Source organism: Triticum urartu, chromosome 3A (genome assembly GCF_056163025.1).
Source record: "Triticum urartu cultivar PI428250 chromosome 3A, HENAU_Tu73, whole genome shotgun sequence".
In the NCBI taxonomy this organism is placed as follows: domain Eukaryota; kingdom Viridiplantae; phylum Streptophyta; class Magnoliopsida; order Poales; family Poaceae; genus Triticum; species Triticum urartu.
The window spans coordinates 697,469,163-697,475,469 of record NC_141875.1 but is presented as its reverse complement, the minus strand read 5'-3'; the positions used below and the strand labels follow the sequence as shown (position 1 = coordinate 697,475,469).

Below are 6,307 nucleotides of genomic sequence, written 5' to 3'. Positions count from 1 at the left end.
TGAATCTTATGGATCTGAATATTCTTGCCACAATAAAGAGAATTACATGGATAAATATGTTAGGTAGCATTCCACATCAAAAATTCTGTTTTTATCATTTACCTACTCGAGGACGAGTAGGAATTAAGCTTGGGGATGCTGATACGTCTCCAACGTATCTATAATTTTTTATTGTTCCATGCTATTATATTATCAACTTTGGATGTTTATGGGCTTTATTATACACTTTTATATTATTTTTGGGACTAACCTATTAACCTAGAGCCCAGTGCCATTTTATGTTTTTTCTTGTTTTAGAGTATCGCAGAAAAGGAAAATCAAACGGAGTCCAATTGACCTGAAACTTCACGGAACTTATTTTTGGAAGGAAAGCAACCCGGGAGACTTGGAGTCCACGTAAGGGAAGCAACAAGGAGGCCACGAGGCAGGGGGCGCGCCCACCCCCCTGGGCGCGCCCTCCACCCTCGTGGGCCCCTCGTGGCCCCCCTTATGTACTTCTTCCACCTATATATCTCCATATACCCTAAAAACATCGGAGAGCACAATAGATCGGGAGTTCCGCCGCCAGAAGCCTCAGTAGCCACCGAAAGCCAATCTAGACCCATTCCGGCACCCTGCCGGAGGGGGCAATCCCTCTCCGGTGGCCATCTTCATCATCCCGGTGCTCTCCATGACGAGGAGGGAGTAGTTCTCCCTCGGGGCTGAGGGTATGTACCAGTAGCTATGTGTTTGATCTCTCTCTCTCTCTCGTGTTCTTGAGGTGGTACGATCTTGATGTATCGCGAGCTTTGCTATTATATTTGGATCCTATGATGTTTCTTTCCCCCTCTACTCTATTGTAATGGATTGAGTTTCCCCTTTGAAGTTATCTTATCGGATTGAGTCTTTAAAGATTTGAGAACACTTGATGTATGTCTTGCCGTGCGCATCTGTGGTGACAATGGGATACCACGTGATTCACTTGATGTATGTTTTGGTGATCAACTTGCGGATTCCGCCCATGAACCTATGCATAGGGGTTGGCACACGTTTTCGTCATGATTCTCCGGTAGAAACTTAGGGGCACTCTTTGAGGTCCTTTGTGTTGGTTGAATAGATGAATCTGAGATTGTGTGACACATCTCGTATAATCATACCCATGGATACTTGAGGTGACATTGGAGTATCTAGGTGACATTAGGGTTTTGGTTGATTTGTGTCTTGAGGTGTTATTCTAGTATGAACTCTAGGGCTGTTTGTGACACTTATAGGAATAGCCCAACGGATTGATTGGAAAGAATAACTTTGAGGTGGTTTCGTACCCTACCATAATCTCTTCGTTCGTTCTCCGCTATTAGTGACTTTGGAGTGACTCTTTGTTGCATGTTCAGGGATAGTTATGTGATCCAATTATGTTATTATTGTTGAGGGAACTTGCACTAGCGAAAGTATGAACCCACTTGAGGGAAATTTGCTACTGTCCTACAAACCTCTGCACTTGGAGGCCCAACAACTTCTACAATAAGAAAGTTGTGTAGTAGACATCAAATAGCATGAAACTATCAAAAATTATAGAATATATCACAGCGCCACAGTCCTCCGGAGCCCGTCCCAGAGCCGCCACATGCTGGGCCCATCGTCGGAGTTGTGGAGGAATAGGGGAGGTGAGGAGGAGGACATGCGGAGTTGTGGAGGAATAGGGGAGGTGAGGAGGAGGACATGCGGAGTGATGCGGAGAGTGTGATGCGGACGGCGCTAGAGCACGTCTTATAAAGCCTCGGCCAGGCCATGCGAATGGACGGTCAACTGCTGGTCGTGGGGCACCTAGCACGATTTTGTCTGGGGTAGCTCGTCGGTGCCGAGACGGTCGTCGGGCCGCCTAGAAAGTGCATCCGAGGGACGAGTGGGAGGGTGGAAAGGAGATGGGGTGTGGCCAACTCTGCGGCACCGCGTCAGGTGAGCGCCAAGACCTCTGAATGGAGCCATGGCTTAGTGGTGATCGCGCTGGTCGATTGGAGCTCGCCCTGCCGTTAATCAACCATGATGACATACAATGTTGCGGCAACGAGCTAGGGAACACGTGAAATTGGCGGTGGCGTTTCGAGCTTCCGCGGCGGCGAAGCAGGTTGTGACGGTCATCTAGGCCAGTAGGGCTAGCGGGGGGGGGGGGGGGGGGGCGAAGTTCCAAATCGGGCGGTTGGGACTACCGCCCCAACATTTTAAGTTTTCGGGCAGCTGCTATTGGTGATGCAAATATGCATCACTTGTAGCAATTATTGAGGCAGAACCTAAAATTTTGTAGATAACATATATAACTATATTAGGGCTACTGCTGGAGGCTTTTTTTACCCCAAAAGACCAAAAAAAAATACAGCTTTTTGGCATGACTGCATTTTTATGGCTGCTATTGGAGATTCTCATACCATGTAATAAGTACAATCTTTGTTTTTATGTACTCCCCATATTAGCTTTGGTTGAGGTCAAACTATATAAAGTTTGATCAAGTCTATATAAAACATTATGAACATTATTTACGATAATAAATCTACATGATGTGAAAATATATCCAATGATGAATCTACTGGTATTGGTTTGGTACTGTATATGTTGATATTTCTTTATAAACTTGTTAAGAGTTTATAAAATTTGACTTTAGACAAACAAACTATAGAGGTTGAACATGAGGACTCAATGTTGTGCACTCAATAGTGTACCCCTTCGCCTCCTGACGCGAGTGCATATGCGATTAGGGTTTCTTGACCTCCCGCCAGAGCCACTCTGATGGCCTTAGGGCTACGGAGGCGCGATGGAACCTTGCCCTTGCCGGCGGGAGGGTTCCTATTCCGATTTTAGGTGTTCTTTTGAGGTCGATTAGGATTTGTTTCCTGCCAGGAAAGCGTTACGATGGCGGCTCCCTGAAAATGGAATAATGTTCCCTCACCATGCCTAGTCTCATCCCGGTGATGCATCTAGCATTAGAGCATCACCAGAGCGGGTGTGAAGTTGTGTTACTGAGGGATCTCATGGGATTCGGTCTGTATTAGTCTTCGATTCATCTCCGTGGATCTAGTATTCGTTCTTGTTTGGTCATGTGTCTATAGGTTGGATCTTTTTGATCAACACTTTTCTTCGTCGGCGGCGATTGCCGTTCTGTGTGATGGTCAAATGGAGCCTTAACACGACGACTTCCTGAGTGTGTGCTATAACAAGTTTTACCCAGCTCCAATCAGAAAGGGGCGATGAGGGTTGCGACATTTTGGGTCGATTCAGTGCTTGTAGTCGTCGTTAGGTGATTTATGAACCTATATGTAATTTATCATTTGTAATGTTCTTTGTACTGATGACATGTTATGACTAGATGAGAGGGTTCATTAAAAAAATGATGCACATTTCAAGGCCTAAATCAAGTATGGTGTGTACGTACGTGAGTATATTTCAGACACACCAATTACACACGACGATCGACGCGGACGCCACACCAACACGCACCAATAATCCTACACCTACGACGGCTAATGTAAATGTTCACATAACTTTCCAACAATACTTCTTTTCCCTCTGATTTTACGTGGGGTGAGGCCCGCCTTCTCTCTAACTCCAATCATAACTTGCTAGCTGTCTAATCCTCTAAGGATTACTTTAAGCCATTCATAGATGTAGCATTATTCTAATCCTACACCTACGTACCATCTAGGTAAACTTACTTAAACTTCATAATTTACTTCTCTCTTCCCCCCGAATTTCACGTGGTGGGGTCCGGGCCATTTTTTTTCTTCCAATCAAATCACCCAAACCAGTTTTCACGTAGTTTTACGTACAATAATTGCCTGGGTGTAGCAAAGCCCCAATACGCACGGAGCAATGCTACACATACGTAATGTTACGTTCACGTAAAAACTGATGCGGGGTTTGTTAATTGGGCCAGGATTTGCAGCTGGGGCCCACCCCGGTTAAAATAGGGGGGGGGGGATTTATGGAAGGTTACGTAACCCTACGTAGAACTTTCGTAGGTGTAGAATTATCGATACGCACGGTAAGTTACATGGACACCACTCACGCATGCGTTCTCGGTTATTTTCTGCACTACCTTTTTTTTGCGGGGTATTTTTTGCACTACCTAAAACAACAAACAAACACTAACTAAGCAACGAGTCTCTCTGTGTGTATGCTCTTCATAGGTCTATACTAGCACCAACGTCTTGTGCCGGCAGCGACCGGCGAGTTAGTCGCAGCACATGTCGCAGATCCAGCAGCAGCAGAGCGCGGCCAGGCTGAAAAGCACGACACATCGAGATCAGCGACAATGAAGTAAGTTACTCCCTCTGTTTCAGAATAGATGACCCAACTTTATACTAACTTTGTATTGAAATTAGTACAAAATTGAATCATCTATTTTAAAATGGAGGGAGTACAAAGGAGGTGCTATCGATCGATGGAGCAGCTGGTGGTGGCGCGTACTTACCATCCTTGGATGAATCCCTTTTCGCCGCCGCCTTGACGTTGCTCCGCAGCCGCGGATGGGTAGTAGCCTGCACACGCATACGTAAGGCACACACATGAGCAAACTAAAGCAACAGCTTGGGGTACGTGCTAGCCTATCTTTATCTCATCTGACGACGACACCGCAGCTAACTGAAGTGAGTTCAGCCTCGGTTTTCAGACATGAGCATGGAGATCAAAACTGGTCGAAATTAACTAACCTGGGGGTAGGGGTGGAGCCTGGTTGTTCCTCTCATTCTCCATCACGTATATCTATCGATCGACTGAATCCGTATGTGCGTGTGCGAGGAGAATCGATGCTGTGTCCGGCGATCGATCGATCGATGGTTTCTGCTGGATGCTGATGGGTGCCTCTCTGCTCGTCTCGACGCCCCAAGGTCCTATCTATATATACACACCGCCGGCTAGCTGCTGGCCACTCCCACCGTCGCAACAGGCACGCGGAGAGCACGTAGATAGAGCATAGTAGATAGTACACAAGGTTCTCTCCCCACCTTTTCAGACCACGCCACGCGGTTGTGGATCGACCATTAGCCGGATTCGATTCGGAGTGACTCAACAGCACGTGCCTTTACGAGCTTGACAAATCCAAAGTGTGAATCCATGGCCTAGGTTTGTTGAGCAGATTGAAACACACACACACACACACACACACACACACACACACACTAGCTAGTGATCGATCGACATGGTACGCACGTACAGTGATCGAGAAGTTAGCCGGCCATGCAGGAGTTGGTGCAAGGGATCGACGGTTCGGGTCGCGCCGTCGCTGGCTAGCTGACCGGAGAAATCTAGCTCAAGATCAGATGCAAAGCAACTATATTCTCCGGCGCCCCTTTCTGACTGCTGTTTCGGGCTTGTTATTTAATCTTGGAATATGAGACACACTCGCAAGTTCAAAAAGCCCCAGGACTCGCACTTTTGAACCAGCTTAACGGATACGAAGCAATTTTGTTTCCGTTTTGGAACAGTCACCTGACGGCTCTACATCAAGGGCATCTCTAGAAGATACCTTGTTCTAAAAGTCAGAAACCTCTTCATTATTCTGTTTCATTATTTACAAGTTTTGCAGTGATTAAATGTTTATTCATCTAGTGCATTTCCTACAAACTTAATCTCTCAAAAAATGAATTTTGCCAATTCTTCCAAACATTTGCATTGAAACAAATCCACGACATTTCAAAGCAAACATGGAAAATTCAAATGCACCACATCATAATTCAACTGTGACTTTACGAGCATAAATAAAGTTCATCAGATCGAACGTCTAAACATAACCATAAATTGTGCTAAAAAGGTACCGAATGAACAAGCTCATTTCAAAATACCACCAACATGCGGTGGACCAAAAGCCATAATAGTTCACATGGGCCTCATGCACTCGCACCATCACTATCGGCACCACCATGAAATCCACTGCATCATCATTCAATTGCACACTACAAAAGCAAAGAAAGAACCTAGCAATCAATATCACACCATGCATCAATCTCTTGAGCAATTGCAAAACAAAAACAAACAGAATATTTATTACCCTGTGGGCATATCCTCGAGCATGTCGGCCTCGCTCCTTGTCTTGTCTGAGTTTGGGTCATCGTTGGCTTCCAGAGATGGAGGGGGTGGCGGTGCAGCCTCCTGGGTAGCCGTCGGTGCTGCTCGAGGTCGGTTGGTGGTGGTGGTGGTGGTGGGGGAGGGGGGGGGGGGTGACTGCATCCTTCTTCTTCGCTGCGTCCGCCAACTTGGCCGACAATTGCATTTGCCGGTCAGTGCCGACAAGGGTTGTAGGGTGGTGGCGGCGGAGTGAGTGGCGACCACCACCGACAGT

General features: G+C 46.5%; 1 long non-coding RNA gene across 1 annotated transcript; it reads right to left on the bottom strand.

Annotated features, from left to right (window-relative positions):
- Positions 1-3,383: 3,383 nt before the first annotated feature.
- LOC125549306 (uncharacterized) lies at positions 3,384-4,849 on the bottom strand. The gene is made up of 3 exons (XR_007301311.2): positions 4,680-4,849; positions 4,442-4,508; positions 3,384-4,250 (listed from the first exon to the last, which is right to left on the bottom strand). It is a non-coding gene; the product is annotated as an uncharacterized LOC125549306 (long non-coding RNA).
- Positions 4,850-6,307: the final 1,458 nt, after the last annotated feature.